Source organism: Platalea leucorodia, assembly GCF_965183815.1.
Source record: "Platalea leucorodia genome assembly, chromosome: 3".
Lineage (NCBI taxonomy): Eukaryota > Metazoa > Chordata > Aves > Pelecaniformes > Threskiornithidae > Platalea > Platalea leucorodia.
The window spans coordinates 121,023,530-121,041,089 of NC_138825.1; the positions used below are offsets into that span (position 1 = coordinate 121,023,530).

The 17,560-nt window shown below is 40.3% G+C and overlaps 1 protein-coding gene across 2 annotated transcripts in view; it reads left to right on the forward strand.

Moving 5' to 3' along the window:
- PTCHD4 (patched domain containing 4) overlaps positions 1 to 17,560 on the forward strand; it is a gene marked incomplete at both ends in the record, with an annotated part of 88,281 nt that overhangs the window by 25,823 nt on the left and 44,898 nt on the right. The gene's annotated exons all lie outside the window — the stretch shown is intronic.

Below are 17,560 nucleotides of genomic sequence, written 5' to 3' on the forward strand. Positions count from 1 at the left end.
CAGGATTGTAAATTACATCCTGGGTTATAAAGTGCAGATTTTACCTTGAGTGAAAGTCTAAGTCGTTTTCATCTTGTTAAATTGATCTGTGCCTTGCCAAAAAAAAAAAAAAAGAAAAAAAAAAAAGAAAAAGGAAAAAGGGAAACACAACAAAGCAGTAGCAACAATAAAGAGCAAATGACGTTGCTGGAATCTCAGCCAATATGAGAGAGGGGCAGTTTTATTGATCTCTGTTACAAAACAAAGGAGAAATTGTTATTGAAAACTAGTCAGCTCAGCACAGAAAATGGATATGTGTTGACCCAGCTTTGATGGGAGGCCAGCCGAAAGAGTAAGTTAAAATAGGAGGGTGCCGAGGAAGGAAAGATTTTAGCATCCTTTCTGAGGAGGGCTTCTCTTCCAGCTCTGTCTGAGGGGCAGAGGGGAACAGGTTGGTGTAAGAATAAGATTGATGGACTTTATCTCAGAGAGCAGATTACTGTTGTGGTGTTTGCCAGGCTGTAAGCAAAGGGTGCCGTCAGTATCTGTAGTGCATAATCCCTCGGTTTGTGAAACCCCAGATCAGCTGCAGAGATTTCCCTTGTGTCGCACCCAGGCAGGGGAAGGTGCAGACGAAGAACTAACATAAAACCCAGCTCTTTTAGCAAAGAATTGTTTTCGTTCCTTCTGTTCCAAGCACTTTTAGTGCATCTGTGTGGTTAATGAGTTTGCTGGGAAGGTACGTTGGAAAGGGAGAGGGAAACGTGCCCAAAGAGCTTGCTGAGGCAGCGTTGTTCGGTGCAATCACATCCAAGTTTGTCAGAGTTTCGCCGTGTCATGAGTCTGAACTGCAGCGATGACTCTCTATGCAAAATCTCAGCAGTGGCAACCCAGACCCAAAAACCTTCATGCTGGCTTTTTGATGGCAGGAAAACTTACCTGTGGACAGAACTCTGCATCTTTACACTTAATTTCTTAAATTCCTTTCATGCTTGTAGTACTCAAGCCCAGTCATCTGCTATGGTGGGAGATAACTAAATATGCAAAGCCACAAGATAGAATTAAGGTCTGGAGAAGGGTCATATATTTTTCTTAGAAAAACTCAACCCCCTCCAAACTACATTTTCTTGCTTTTCCACTCAAGAAAAGTCCTGTAGATGTATGCATCCCCCAACACTCTGCCTCCTATTTTGCTGTCTCCTGCCCATGCATCTATATTCCTACCCAAGGGGGCCAAGCCTTGGCCTCACCAGTCCTGCACCCAGCATCTCTGGAGCAGCTGGCTGAGGTGGGAAGGAGTGGGATAGAGTGGATGGTCAAGATTCCAGAAGGGAAAGGAAGAGTGAGGCAAAAGACCCCAAGGAATTGCATGATTGGTTCAGCCTCATTACTACTGATAAACAAGGCCATGCCAAAGCCTCTAATTCAATCATCTGCACTGTTAAATTGTGACAACAGCCGCTGGCATGGTCTGACCTGTGCCAGCTCTTCAGAAGCTGTGCACAGCTCTGCAGTGTAAGTGGGTTTGATGGGAAAAAAAAGTGCTCAGGGGGAAGAGGCCAGCAGGAGGAGCAGAGAATGTGCCAGGTTGTGACAGGGAAGGATCCCAACCTGAGCAAGGGGTGCAGGGTTAGGAAAGAGAGATCTGCATGGCAGGATGAAGAAAAGGATGACAGCAGGGAAGAGGGGGCTCATGCTTGTTGTCAGATTATGTCAGCCTTTTTGTTGGGTGTCAGGAGGTGCGTATCAAAGAGTGGGGGCAAACAGCACTGCCTTGTTTGTGCAGCAAGTTGAAGTAAAAGCAAGAAAACACTGAAGTGATGAAAAACACCTTCCCTCAATTGTTTATTCCTCTGCTGGTGTCTCTTCTTAGTCAGGTGTAGAGAAGGGTGACCCGTCTTTGCTTGACAGGTCCCAAATTTGTCACTCCCAAGGAGTCCCAAACAATGTCTGTCGGTGAAGCTCATCTTCAGGCTGACCTCAGAAGGATCAGCATCCATACAGGTCAGGAGCATCAATTGAAATGGCAGTAGCGTTGCATTCAATTTATACACACCCTGCAGCCCCAGGACGAGGCAAGGGTGGGAGTTTCTGAAAGCAGAGTGGCTCAGTTTCCCATCTAGGATGGTGGTAATCAGGGAATTTGTCTGCTGTCTGAGGAAAAGTAATGTTTATAACTTTCTGTTGTGTTTTGCGCTGTCATTCTTGTTACAGCCACTGCCAAGAGCAAAAGAAAAGAAAAAAACTCCCTTTGAGTGAGATATTTGCAAGGGTTTCTTCCGTAACATTATATTGAATGAGCTTCAGGGTGAAAAAGAAAACATTTCAGTAATCCTTCTACCGAAATTTCATTCAGAAATCTCAGACTGAATGGGAAATATCGTTAGAGAACAGCTTGTGATGCCTGGGAACTGCTGCTGGTAAATATTAGGCAACAGTTTTACAGTTTGGTGAACTAAAAGCCAGGAAGAATGTTTTACCAAAGTCATACTGGGTTACATCCTGCAAAGTGCCATGTGCCTTTAGTCCCCTGAATGACAGTGTCAGCTAATGACACCTTGCTCTATACGTGATATGCCCAGGGCCTCACAGACCTGGGCTCCTCACAGGGCAGGGTTTTCTATTCAACCTGGTTTACCATGAAGTGTCCTGACGCCTTAGAGTAGATCCACTGAAGACCCCAAAGCTGTCAATTCTGTGGGGCAATACGTAACTGTGGCCCATGTTGTACTAGTGTGCCTTGCTGCTAGCACAGCAGAAAGCAAACAATACATCAAATAATAACTGAGTGAATACAGATGAAAAAGTGTGCAAAGTGAGATTTCCCAGAATTACAAATGCCAGATTTGCAAGTCAAGTTACTTAGATTAAAAAAATAAAAGCAAAAACCGGGCAATAGTGTCACAAAGTGCCTGCAAGTGCAATGCTACGCAGAATACACGGGCAACCTTAATTCTGGCAGCTCCTAACTTTGGAATGTTTCAACATGACATTTGCAAAATGTCCATTTAAAGTATATTTGTTTGGTCAAAAATATGCAGTTTCTTCTGACATTCACTTTTCAAAGGATTAATTTTAATGGAAATTCTGTGATGTTCTTCTGCATTTGTCCTTTTTCCTGCAGGGATGGCAGGATGCTGCCATCTGAATGACAGGAATAACCCTGGACTTGTACAAATGTTTACGTCCATAATTCCTATTCCAATGCAGAGGTCTGTGGGTTTCAGTAGGTGATAGAAGCTTATATAAAAATGAAATGTTTAATATTTTTCTAAACTTGGACTGAATGACATATGCATTAATTATTTACTGTAGTCCTGCTGTGAGGGAATGGTCTGCTGGGATAAAGCATATCTCTGATATACTGGGGGAAGAGTGTTAGCTCAGATTGGCTTTTCCCTTTATCCTTGAAGGTGAGAAACTTCAGTCTTAAGTTAGGCATGAGGACAGTGGTGGAAAATCCTGCTTGCTCTGACTGCCTCTTCCCAATTCCATGGTCTTCCCAGACAGCTGCCTCAGGAAACTCAGTTTCCCCAGTACAGTGTCTACCACTGTGTTTTTGGAGCCAGTGAGGAGCAACTCTTCAGAAAGGTCTTGTGCAAATAACATTCTGGCTGCCAGGATCTCCTGCAAACAGGAGCAAGAGGTGTTGATTTTTAGCTGTTCATACCCCAGGCAAATGTCTAAATGTGGTGAGTTAGAGAAAAGGTGCTGCTTTAGTTTCAGGGCTTCCTCCTTTAGGAACCGAACTGGACCTAAATGTTTCATTTGTCTCTTTTTTTTTTTTTTTTTTTTTAAGTGGAGTTTTAGTATCCACCATGTGAAATCAGAATATGGGACAGTTCTAATTTGCATTTCTCTTCTGGGACAAATACAAACTTCAGTTTCTTCTACAAGTTTAACACCAGCAGAGCTGTCACCATTGGATGTGTTTCAGATAGGAGATAGAGGGTCAAATCATTGAGTTTCAGATTTGTTCTAGATGTCAGAAATGAACCTGGTTAGATGTTCACATCTGCCTTTTGTGTTTGGATTCACAATGCAATTTCAAAGGGATGTTACGTACATGACATAATTATGGTTTCCTGTGCCTAATCATCACTAATTAATATAACCAGAAGGTTAACTACATAATTGAGATATTATTGCTCCCATGATTTGCTTTTTAATGCACAGGAACCAGATTGATATCATCAGAGAGATAATGATTTAACTTAGCTGAGGATCTGACTGTATATTTTTAAATGCAGGTATATTCATTATGTCATTTTACACTGTAATTATTTTTGGCCAGTCCATGAAGTACCTCGTTATATAGATTAGTGGAAATCTTAGGTTGAAAATGTAACTACAGTGTAATTAGAGTGTAATTATGCTTTTTGTATCATAAAGTGTATGTGTTTCTTAGAAGGCTGGATTCACAGTGGATGTAAGAAATATTTCCTGCCCTTTGTAAGTCCAGACCATGAAGACCATAAGATCTTCATGGGAGTAGCTCTTTCTCATTGAGTCTTTAGAGAACACTAAGCTCAATGGATGCCCTACAACATATCGCAATATTATTACTACTACTACCAATAACAATACTGTTAGTAACGGTGTAGTAAAGAGATACAAAAACTTTAGGAAGCAATAGATCACCTGTTTCCAGCAGTAACCCCATGCCTGATGTAAGAGTGCAAGATGGATGGCAAAGATTGTACTTACAGTACAAACTTTTCTGGTAAAATTCCCAGTTATTTCTTCCCCTGACTTATTCAAATGGAAGGAAGAAGTAAGGCAAAAGCAGACAAGACTCCAGGCAGTTATTAGCATTTCAGACAGAAGCTATCTAACTTCTTCTGGATGGCAGTTGTTAAAATAATGGCTGGTGATCACCTTCAAGTAAATTTGAGATGTCACAGTATTAGCATTAGTAGCAGACTTGTCGGAAATTACAGAAAAAAGCCCTAGTGCAGATGAGGAAATTTTTTTTTTTTAAACCTCAGAAGACAAATGTGAGTGCTAAAGTGCATACTATCACAAGTTTACCTGTAGATGACACTATTTCTAAACTTTGCTTCAAGCAATGGACTTTCTGATTACAGCTGCAACTTAGAAATATTTCAAGAGTGACCCTGACTTTGGTTTTGTCCCTTTGATGCAGCAGTAAAGCAAATCCTATATGAATCTCATGTTATGTGATCGTCTCATATCTGTATGAGGAGCAAGAGAATGACCCTGTAGAGCAAAGAGACCTACTGACATAAACCCCGACCACTCCATGCCTTAAAAATACAGTGAATCTGTCATTTTAGACTTCATGGCAATTCATGTCCCCACCCACTCAGCAGATCATTAAGGACTTGGAAATACCTTATCCTTAATTAGAAAAAGTCCATTCTCGACTTTTACAGTGGGAAATGGAAATAACAAAAAAAGCATGGGGCAGCAGGAGAAAAAAATTGGCAGATATAAAAATGTTTAAAACTACCTATTTGGATGGGCAGATAACATAGATAATTTGTATGAATGGGTTTAGACATTCTCCATATTTGTAAGGTTGATTTCCCCATAACCTGGTATACTCCCTAACAAGTCTATTCCCAGTTGCAGAGGGTTGGTTTTTTTGATTTCTATAGGAAAGGATAACCTCCCCAAACACTCTTTCCTGGATTTTAAGTAGAAGATAAAAGCCTGTCTGGGATAGTCTGTTACTCTCGCACCATACAGTCTGGCCCTACAGCTATGTCCTGGAGCTGTCATGGTTAGCGAGAGGCAACAGGACTGGGGCTGTCCTTCTCAAACACAGGTGAAATGAGGATATCTCCTTTGAGCCTTCTCACACAGAAAGGGATGCAAGAAGCAGCACAGCCAACCTCAGTCCTAACAACAGGGTTTGTAGCACCTAATTTCAAATGTTCCTCTCTTAACTGAAGTGACACAATCTCAATTTCCTTTGCAGTCAATAGAGAGAAATAAGCAACTCCAAATTCATTTGGACCATCACTTAGTACATATTTGGGATGAGCTGCGTTAATCTCCGGAAGGCCTAGCCGTCTCTGAAAAAGCTAGGGTGACTGCTTAGACTTCAACACCTAGGGTTATATACATAAGCTCTAATATATATATATATATGTATGCATATACAGCATATATGCATAAACTGACTTGAATCCCTTACAGGTTGAATTCTAGCTCTTCTGTTCCTGTAGAGACTTACCAGAAGGTCTCTTATCAACTCAAATGTCATCATCCCTTAGGACAGTTGCTTCACTCCAGGAGGTGGGTCTGCAGGTCAGTGACTCTGAGGTTCCGCTCAGGTTGAAGCATTCATCCTTAGACCATTGCCCAAGCACAGACCATCACTACCAGATCCTCCATAATGACAGAGCAAATACAGAAGACATTGGCTGGGTTTGTTGCTTCAGAACAGCCAGCTAAACTCTTTCTCCTTCTGACTCTAGTGGGAACTCAATTAATCCATTTGTCCAAAGCGAAGTCTCCAAATACAGTTGTCTTTTTTTATTATTATTATTAAAACAGCTTCCTTCTGCAGCTAAGACTGGTAGCTGTCATTTGAGCTGCTTCTAATTTGCTGCAAGCATTTCTACAGTCCTACAGAGCATGTTTTGAGCTAAAAAGTCAAAGGCTAAAAGGAATGGCTTTCTTTTACACTTAAAATGTATGTTTAATACTCTTAATCAATACACACATTTTGTTCAGATAGTAAAGGATGTTTCCTTTTCAGATGCCTCATGCATTTGTCTGAACATCTCTTGCTTTCATTTTTCTACCCTTTTGTGGCAATACTCATTCCTATGACTGGGTTATTTAAGGTTCTTTATTGGATGCACCTTTTCTGCGTGTTGATCTCATTTAGCAGGAGTTTTGTTCCTTGTACTTAGTATGTATCGATGCACATCACATTTACATTTGGCTCACTTGGGCTGGAAAGGAGCTGCATCATGGCAGAAATGATTTAGCTCCATGTATATCATCCCTAATAAGGCAATGTCAAATCCAGCCTTGAAGAGCGCCATTGCTAGCAATTCCATAACCTGCCTCGACAGCTTGTTCCAGTGCTTAAACAGCCATACATTTATAAAGGTATTTCTTAATATTTTCACTGCTGCAGCTTATGCCTATAACTTCAAAGTCTGTCTGACCTGACTGTGGAGCGTAATTTTTCACTATATCTATGTATTTGCAAATGCTTTTAAGATATTTTATATGTAGGGCTGTGCATGCTTCAGCTGGATATAATTTCCTACCAGATCTTTTTTTCCTCAGATATTTTACTGTAGTTCACACTTTCCTGTGAACTCCATCCATTTGGGAAGATTGATGGTGGCTTCTGGTCTCTGCTGGAGCATTGTGGATCTGCAGGAAAGAGCAGATGTGGGATAGGCTGAGGATGTGTTCTGTGCTCTTTGGTGTGTGGAGGGAAAATGCAATCTTGCATTGTCCTTTCTTTTCTGCATAGAAGCATAGAGTGAATGGTCCTATGCTCTGTCAAGGACACTGTCTGCTTGCCTTAGGTACCTTGTTCCTCTGTACGGAAATCCAAAGTTGTGCCTCTGTTTTTTAAGCAAAAATGAAAGGTAGAAAATGCATTTAATTTCTCCTAGAATACATTTTATGTGCAAATAGCCCCTGGAACTCACTGTTGTGAGATATGGTTGTGGCTCTAAATTCAGCCTGATTCAGAAAGAGTTGGGTTTTTACACAGCTAGCTAAAACATGTTCATTATTTTGAACATTATTGCAACACTAAAACATGGTAGTGAGGAAGAAGTATAAAAATTGATGACCATGTTCAAAAGCCCAGTTCAAAAACGGGCACAAAGAAATTTCACTTGTGAAGAAATTTTCCCATAGCTGCCCTCTTTCAGCCTGATAATTTTCCCCTGAAGAGTTAGGAACAGGATACAGAACTCAATAGACCATTTGCCAAATGTTCTGAATCAATATTTATCTGCTATATTCATCTGCAATGTCAAAAACGTTGCATAAAATTAAAAGCTTAAAGAGTCTGTTGCAAATACAAAATCAACTAAAAAGACCTTACTCGATATTGTATCATTTATATGTCTTCCTTTGTACAACCACTAGCCAGCTGAGGTTTTAATAATTTAGTTTTATCCTTCCATTTCCGATCTTTTTTTTCACTCCATTTCTTTCCCATGAAGTGGCTTCTCCTCTCTGGTGGGATAACTGCCTGCAGTAACACACAGCATGCTGAAGCCACGCTGGCTCCAGGCTCATTGCTCCATGAGTGACAACAAATGATAGCATCAGCCTACGTTATTCAACGAGTATCTTCCAGGTCTTTGGCATACGCCTCTGTTATTGGTCTTCAGACAAAGGTATACTCAGGTACTACAGCTGCGACTTTCCATGTGTTAGTCCTGCTGGATGTGGTGAAGCAGGTCATGTTTCATCCACACTTGTCTGACTGCAAGACAAGGATGCTGTTTTGGATGCTCAAAGTGGTAGTGAGAGATGCACCAGCAATAGATGTAGGCACAGGGCTGCCAGTGGTGCCACCAACTGAATGAGATTAAAACCTCAGGCCTTTGCAGCTTTGGATCACTAAATATGCTCTTTAATTTTTGTTCTGTAAAACTGGGTATACTGTCCTTAGCGTCTTGGCTGAATTTCAGCATGGATAATTGAATTTCTATCTTCTTCAAATTTCCCCTGCCATGCAGGTTAAGTACAGTATTGGTGAGCACTGCCTGGCTCAAAGCACTGTGCAGGTGGTGCTCTGTTAAGCAGCTGCTAGTTTTTACCCAGACATGACTGTATTTCACTGGTGAAGGCAATGGCCTCATTATGTGGCTCAGCTGTCTCTAAAATCATTCTGCGTGGCCTGAGAATATGTAACTGTGTCTTGGCACATTGTCATTGCATTTTCCTGCAGTAATCTGTAGTATTTCAGCAGTAGGGAACTTTTTTGTTCATACTCTACTCTTAAAGTCCAAGGAAGAAAAGCGTTTCTTTACAGCCTGATAGGACACTTAGACCTGCCTAACCTATATATCCTAACCCATACTGAAATGCAAATCTGCCACAGAAACTTTAGATGCTGTAGCTTTTCCTGGTGTTATGAACTCTATTGCTGTTGATATCTTGCATATGAAGAAAACTATTCTGCTAGCATAGCCATGAAACCAATTAGCACTGTATCATTTTGCAAACTTTACATAAATTCAGAAACTGCAGGTATAATCTACTAGAGGGAGCACTTGCATTGCTTTATAAAGGGGACCAAACAGCAGATTACTGCACACACGGTGAGACCCTAGCAGGTGAAATTTGCTGTGTTTCTTTAAGTTTCTAGTTGATATTTTTACTATTACTGTTGAGAAATTATTATCCTCCAGGGAGGATACAGTTGCAGAAGCTGAAGGCAGAGAGCTGTTCTGCATACCGAGTGCAGAGCTGTGAAACCTTTTGTCCTTCTATAGTAGCTTAAAACAGTTTAGCACAAAGTTTTCAGTTAAGGCAATTTAAACCTTCTGAAACTAGACTGAGAGCCCTGGGAACAAAAAGGCTGTTTGTGCTTAGAGTAGATACCACAGCAAAAAGAAACTGTGCAAAGAGCAAAACCAGAACCCTTCTAATGCACGATCTTCTCATGGGAGCAGCTGAAAGAGAAGACGACCCCACAGGAGAGATGCTAACTACACTACTGAAAGCATTACCAAAAAGTGTGATGTTAGGGCTATACAAGAGCTGAATATATCAGGCAAAAAAACCTGTGCAAATATCCCTCCCATCACACTGCCAACCACCTTCAAGGCGCCACTTTCAGGAGTGAAAGCTGCTGGACTAACCTAGTCCTCGGGTCTCTGCAACAGTACAGCTCAGTGCCTTTTGTAATCCTTATGTGGGCTTTCAGTGTCTCTCCCATCAGAGCCAAGAAACAGAAAGAACTTTATCATGCAGTCAGCCTGCTTTTAAATGAATAGCCTTGGTAGGATATTGAGGGAGAGAAGGCTTTACTAATCATAGATACAGATGTTCCACCTCTTTCTTAGGTTATTTGAAGTCAAGCTCTGAACAATGCAGCTAATGAAGCAAGTCTCAAAAGATCTCTCTTACATGGATTTTGACCTCTAATATACTTATTCTTTCCCTGAGGGGAAAGTAATAGAATCTCATTACGAACTATTTCCAAAAAACAAGTGTAGAAATTTATTATGATTGAAATCTCTTCTGCTCTGCCGGAATTTTTGAAATTGGTCAGAAGGTATGAAAGTAATGGGTGGTCAAGGACAGAAAAACAAACCCAAATGCATACACAAACATAGAACACTGGGCAAAACAAGGCAAAAATATCAATCCGTTTTCCTTACAATATAGTATAAAAGAAAAAGTAAAAACTGTATATGTGGCAAAGAGTCATAATTCAGCTTTCACAGCAATGAAATCATTAAACCTCATCCACTTGGGAGTTTTGTTCACAAGTTGGAAAAGATATTTTGGCAGCTTTTAAATTGCAAGAATATTGCCAGTGCTCCATGAGACCTTTGCTTGTCTTTTGTGACCGCTTTTACCTGACCCTGTCATGTTTGCACACCACTTCCCTAGGACCTGACACTGCATTGCAAAACACACATCAAACAATGCATTCCTTATGGAACTTTTGGGGTTAGCTATTGATAAATTTTCCTTGGAGTTTATTCAATGTTTATTTTAAAAGATGGTAATATCTTTGGTTTCATTAGTCAGTGACACAAATGTCCCATTGAATGTCTTTTACTGGAACACATTGCAAGGTTTTTAACTCTTAGAGGAGATTGTTTGACCTGACATTAGTAAGAAAAAGTGAAAGCTTCAAAAAATTGTTGAAAAATAGAGAGGTTTTTTTTTTACCTGCAGATTGGGTTGTTCCATGACTTGTCCCTTAACAGTGTGTGTAACTGCGTCACTGATCCACTGATCATCTAGTCCAACTGCCTGACCATGTAAGGGCTGACCAAAAGTTAAAGCACATTATTAAGGGCATTGTTCAAGTGCCTCTTAAACACTGACAGGCTTGGAGTATCGACCACCTCTCTAGGAAGCCTGTTCCAGTGTTTGACCACCCTCTCGGTAATGAAACGCTTCCTAATGTCCAGTTTAAACCTCCCCTGACACAGTTGTGAATGATTCCCATGCATCCGGTCACTGGATCCCAGGGAGAAGAGCTCAGCACCTCCCTCTCCACTTCCCCTCCTCAGGATGCTGCAGAGAGCCATGAGGTCACCCCTCAGCCTCCTTTTCTCCAAACTAGACAAATCCAGGGTCCTCAGCTGCCTCTCACAGGACATGCCTTCCAGCCCTTTCACCAACTTTGTTGCCCTCCTCTGGACACATTCAAGGACCTTCAAGTTTTCAGTTCAAGTTTCACTAAAAGTTGTTAGCAGCTGTTTTTCATAAATTCCTTTGGAAAGAAATTGTCAAAAATTATTTCCTTGGTCCAACTGTAGGAACTTTTTTATTTCCTGAAAAAAAAAAGTGATAACCATTTCTAGTTTTCATATTTTTCAAGTTCTTTACTTTCCACTCTAACCCCTCATTTCTCCTTTATTTTTCTTCTGGGAAAAAGGGAAATAAAGAAAAAGGGGAAGACAAAAAATCAGGGTGTGAGGAAATGAAGAAAGGAAGACATCCAGGAGTTCCTTTTGCCTTTTAAATTGTAAACATGCAGGAAAGAAAAAAAACACATTTTAGCAGATAAAAGATTTAAGTAAAAAAGTTCCAACAACTATATTTTCTAAAATCTTAATGTTAAATATGATGGCAACAGATGTTTTAACACCCTAGATCAAATATTTATGTGGAAAAAAATCAGTAAATATTATCCCATAAAATGGCTTTTTAAATGGTGCAATAGTAGTTTCCATGATATTATGGAAAACAGGTCTTATTATATAAACCTGATTTTTTCAAATTAATCTCCAAGTGTACACAAGAAAAGAAACCATGCTGGTGTAGTCTATTCAGATAATGGTAATTTGATTTAGTCCTGCACAACATTTTGATACATGCATGTATTTGTACTACATTAAATCACTGTAGAGTATATTAAATGTAATAATGAAATATTAGTCTGTAAATGTGCACTCTTCCTTCTGGGAAGACACAATAATCAGGCCAAAAAGAATTTCTTCTATGCTATTCAACACCTTTCCCCATATTCTGGAGTGAAAAAATCAATAGTAGTAAAATTCTCAGATAATGCAAGGTTTGGCAGATAAAAATAATGAAAATGCAGCCCAAGCACATCATCAGGCAGGCTCATTTTGTCAACATGTGCTTCATCACAGTTAAGTGCTAGATTATGCATCTAGAAACAAAGAATGTATTCACATTTGCAAGATGAAGAATTGCATCCCTGAAAGCAAAAACAATGAGATCACAGTAGATAATGCATCGAATACGAATTCCCCGTGTGCTGCTATTGTTAACATGGGAGGATGAAATTGCAAATGTGTGTTAGAGAAAGAACAGGAAGGTGATACCGGTTAGGTGAATGGCTTTAGGAAGATGCTAATTGGCATTTTGAGTGGGATTCACCTGATAGAATGTAGATGTCTATCATGTATGCAGTATCTCTATAGCACTGTTGAGCCCTTCCTGGATTATGTTTCAAAAACAGATTGCAAAAATGGTGTCCTTCACTGGGAGGAATATGATGTTCATGTTGTTTTCAATAGCAGGCAGTATAGGGCAGGTGGAGATGACATAAGATCCAGTGTCTGGAAGCTGCAGTTAAACTACTTCAGACCAGAATAAAGTGGATTCTTTTACACTGAAAGCAATTAACCATTGGGACAATTTTTCAGGGCTTGATGGACTCTGTATGACTAGAAACATTCAGACCAAGACTGCATTTTTAGTCTACAGGCTATACCTCAAAAACTGTGATTTTGATGTGGAAAATGATAGGTTACAATGTTTTGGCATGTGTTCATAATAATTTTCCCTAGTCTTAAAACCTATGAAGTTTCTGGTATGGAAGAACAGAAATTTTGTCTTCCATCTGTGTGACAGATAAGCTTTGCTTTTGCTCGTCCTAGATTTTTGTCTTCTCAGCTTTATCCCACTATTCCTATTTTATGCCCACCTTTAGGGAACTTCAGATAATTGTCTTTACTCACCAGACTGTTACAAATATTTCTACCGAATAATCTTATGTTCATATCTCTATGTTATGTACCTTTTATTTTGCAAGACTTCAGTAATAAAAAACACTCTGTTATTTAATGGTATTTTGTAAGACTGTCACGTTACAACCAATATGCCAAAAATACAATATCACTTCCAAAAACTTCCTTCTTAGTACATTTTCATAAGTGCCCAAGCTCCACTGACCCATCTGATATGCACAGAGTTTTCTAAACTGTTTTGCTTCATTTATTCTAGAAAATTCCTAGTTTTTAGGCTCTTCAGAGCAGCCATGACTCATCTGGCAAACTCTTCCAGGCCTACACGTCTTTTTACTCATATAAATGCAACGCGTGTAAAAATACTGGAAAGCTCTTATTGTTCGTATGGCTCACTGGCTTTTGATCGCATTTTGCTTGAACTCACATAACAGTAGGACTGCGTGAGGTGCTGCATCACAAGGATTTTCTCTATCCAAGACATACTGCATCTCTTCTGTTAGTTTCTATTTTCATATTATTTCCAGCTACATATTAGTCTTAACATCACTCTTCCATAAACCTATTCAGTGTTTCTACCTTGTGTCTAGTGTGGAGTCCCAACAGAGAGCCAGTGAAATGCTCGTATATCTCTTAAACCTCTCAGCACAGAGATTAATTTCACCTAGTTCTGTTGTCTGGTACCTTGTTAATGGTGTTCTTCTTTAATACTTATCTTTCCTTTTGCCTAGACATGAAAGCTAGTTTCAGTGGTTAGCAATTGCTGTAATCTATCTCTTAAGATCAGCATCATGATTATTTCTTCACGTCTTCAGTCCTTTGACATCCTTGTTTATGTCTTTCCAATACAAACTGGCAGCAATTCAGTGAAGCTGGTTGCAGCCATCATTCCCTTCACACTGGTACGGTAGATGAGAAGGCTGAGTATTTTGGCTTTATGAACTGCAGTGAAGGCAGAAGTCTCAGCTGAAATTCCAGCTCTTCTTGATCCGAGTTGTAGCACTTGCTTCTTAACGCACTCACTGCTTCTATGATAATCACAACCTGGATTTCACAACAGGGTAAAACCCATACACAGTGTCTCAGATTGTATCACAGGGCAGAAATAGACCACTTAAAGTTTTTTCTCATCACAGCTATCCTTTTATGGCTTTCTTTTGGTAGCTTGCATTCCTCAGATCACTGCTGGATTTCCAGTATAACAAATTAAGGCAATATCCAAATCATTTGGGAACCTAGCACTTTCTGGAAATCAGAAACTGCTGCTTTATGCAATCTATGTTTAGAATTACTAGCAGAAGGAAGCAATTTTTAAGGGAAATGGAAATAAAGCAGTTATATTGCTTTTTCCTTTTTATTCCTATTATGGCAGTTTTACTTGCTGCTGACCATCTCCTAAAGATATTGCCATATCATTTCTCTGCTTCCACAGATTCATCTAATCACACGTTTTTATTCCACTCTGTTTTTGCCTCCTATACTCCAGGCTTCTTGTGGTCCATGTAGTTCATCAAATGTTCTTCCTTCATCCTTTCTTCCCACAACCTTATATGCCTTTGGCTCTTCAGCATCAAACTGTGCTCTTTCTTGTTTCTCTGCTTCCAGTTATAGCATTTGATTCCTATTTGCATCAAGCGCATGACATGTGACCATGAGCCTCCTCTAACCTCTTTGCAAATCTCTTCTTTGGTTCCTAAAGAATTCAGGACAACAATGTTTCCCCACTGCATCTTCTTAGAGGCAGCATCCTCGTAAATCCCTCTGTGCCAGCTGCATGCTGCATGTACCGATAATCCCCAGACGAGATGACATTGTCGAACCATAATCCATAGTCTCCTTGATGCCTCTTCATGTTTGTTAACTATGTTATTTTAATAGTCAAACACAATAATCTTCCAAGTGACAACTAAGGTCTCAGCTTATCTGCATGGAGTGGCAGAGGATCCAAGCAGCAAGTAAAGCTAGAAGGGGAATTTGCTTCTAGCCCCATCCCAGCAACCCTGAAATATGTGCTGCCTGCTCGCTCAGGTGCTGGTTTGCAGTGGCTCCCCACAACAGCTCCTTAGATCTGGAAAAACACAGCTTCTTGTGGGGCCTGGAAGTAGGACCATGTTGAGGAGCACTGAAGGACCTGACTACTTAGAAGGTACTTGGCTCTCAGCATCCTGACAGCTTTTCCTACATCTTTTGCAATTATCTCATTGTTCTTCAGAAAATGCATTGGTAAAATGAGCTAGGCTACACTGTTCATCTGCACTTTTTGGATTTTGATGGGTGAAAATCTGCCATGGCCTGCAGTAGCTGTGTTGCTAATTGCCTAAGTGGGGTCTGTTCATGTTCCTTCAGGTATAGTCCAGCTCTTACATTTTACTAGTCTCTCAGACCCCCATCTTATCTGATCACAGGCAGTCAAGTGCCTCCAGTAAGGACCTCCATTGACTGGAGGGAGCTATGAAGAGCCCCGCGATGCCAGTGTCAGGAAGGACTTCCTGGTTTGGTCCCGGTATGAGCAGAGAAACAGGACCATCGTGAAACAGGAGAGCTTCTTGTAGCAGATACTTCCGAATGCTTGACTAAGATGTGTTTGTATTTTTCCGTTAGGAAAAAAAAATACTGTTGGCTTTGTAGTGAGACAAAATATATATGTGGTGTGTCAGAGAAGAGGCTTCTCTACTTCACCCTCCATCAATCTTCCCCCTTCCCAAAACTGTTCTCAATAAATCAGTGTGGAAATGACAGAAATCATGCCCTTTACTCCGCAGCTTCTCATTGTCATGGATGAATTCACAGGATGAGTCTATCAAAGTCAATGGAATTGCCTCAGAAATTAATTTGTCTGGGATAGCTTGCAACAGATGTGCTGTTGGCTTCTGCTTTTATTATTTCTGTGCTCATAGTATGGTCCTGTTGTGTGAGATGTCACAGAGGAGACCTGACCTTAGAAATTCAGTGTGGCCTTCGTGTCTTCCTTGCATGGTCTAATTTTGGACCATGCCGCACAACTGCTATACAACATGGGTGGGAGTAACCATGGAGAAGGCCAGATGTCTGCTTGGGAAGGTATCCAGGGCTTGCCATCACCAAATGAAAAGAGAGAAGAACAAGCCACTCGAACTACTTTCTGATTTGATACTTGTGATTTAAACCTTTTCTCTCACTACAAAGCATTTATTTGTGATAGATGCAACTGAACTTGACAGGAATCAGGACTTGAGTTACTTGGCTCAGGAGGGTATTGCTGCAGAGGTGGAGGTGCATTGCACCACTGAAGCTGTTTGCTTCATGTTTGGCCATGAGCCACCACCAAATTCTGTCAAGAGGACTGAGACAGCTGCTCTAATGCTATATAAGTCTATGCTATGCACTCTGGGACTTCCATTCAAGTGCAGATCAGCATTTAAGGTAAAAGAGGATAAAGAATGGAAGCAGCTTGCTCATCTGCTGGTCTGCACCCAGATATGCCAACCCAAAGATCTACAAGCAAGTAAGAATAACCATATCCTCTTAGGAGAGCCATAATGATGTTGGGAAGGTCAGAGTCTTGCTGCAAATACCTCAGACATACTAGACATTGACTGATAAAGGAGAAAAGAGGAAAACTCTTTTGCTCAGTGAAAAGATAAATGAACAAGAGTATCAGCCACGGTGCCAGCAGAATTGCTACAGGCACCAGCTTCACTGGAGAAGTAGCAACAGCAATGGCAAATAATTTTAATAATCCCTAGCTGATATGAGCATCCTTCTGTTCAAGTACCTAGCTGAAGTCACAGCATAATTAACTTTGCTTAGGTTATAAGATCAGCAATGTTCTGAAGAGACTTACACTGAAAGAATATATACTGTCACATATGATTCTATGATGTGTGAGTAGGAAAATCATATAAAAATCTCACCAGAAATTTTGTATATGGCATTTCACAGCTAAAATTGAGTGTTTATAGGAATGAAATATGTTAAAAGTGAGATAGAAGGCCTGAGCATCAGTGTGTAAGAGAACTTTTTTTACATCTCAGAAGTAAGTGTGATCCAGAGTCACAAGCAGGAAGAGGCTCAGGTAGATACTTTCATCGTTACCAAAGTACTATTGTACTATGTAATTAACTATGGTTCTCAAAGTACTATTGATTTGGTGTATTCTTCCTTAATACACAGTTCAGCTGTCATGGGCTTTCACACCAAAGAAGACACTACCTCCCCAGAAAACACCAGCAGGCAGTTTTACACAGCTGTTCCCACATTGTGTAGCTGTTTTATGAAAAGACCCACATTTTTTGTCTTAGTGGCTGCCACCCTGTCTGGGATGGGTAAACAGCAGCCAGCATTGCAAGGCTGTTGATAAGGATTTATCCTGCTTCATCCTCCAACACTGCAATGTATTTAGGTAAGCAAAAGCCCCAAACTTACCACTTAAATATGGATTAATTAAAGCCAGGTTTTCTCCT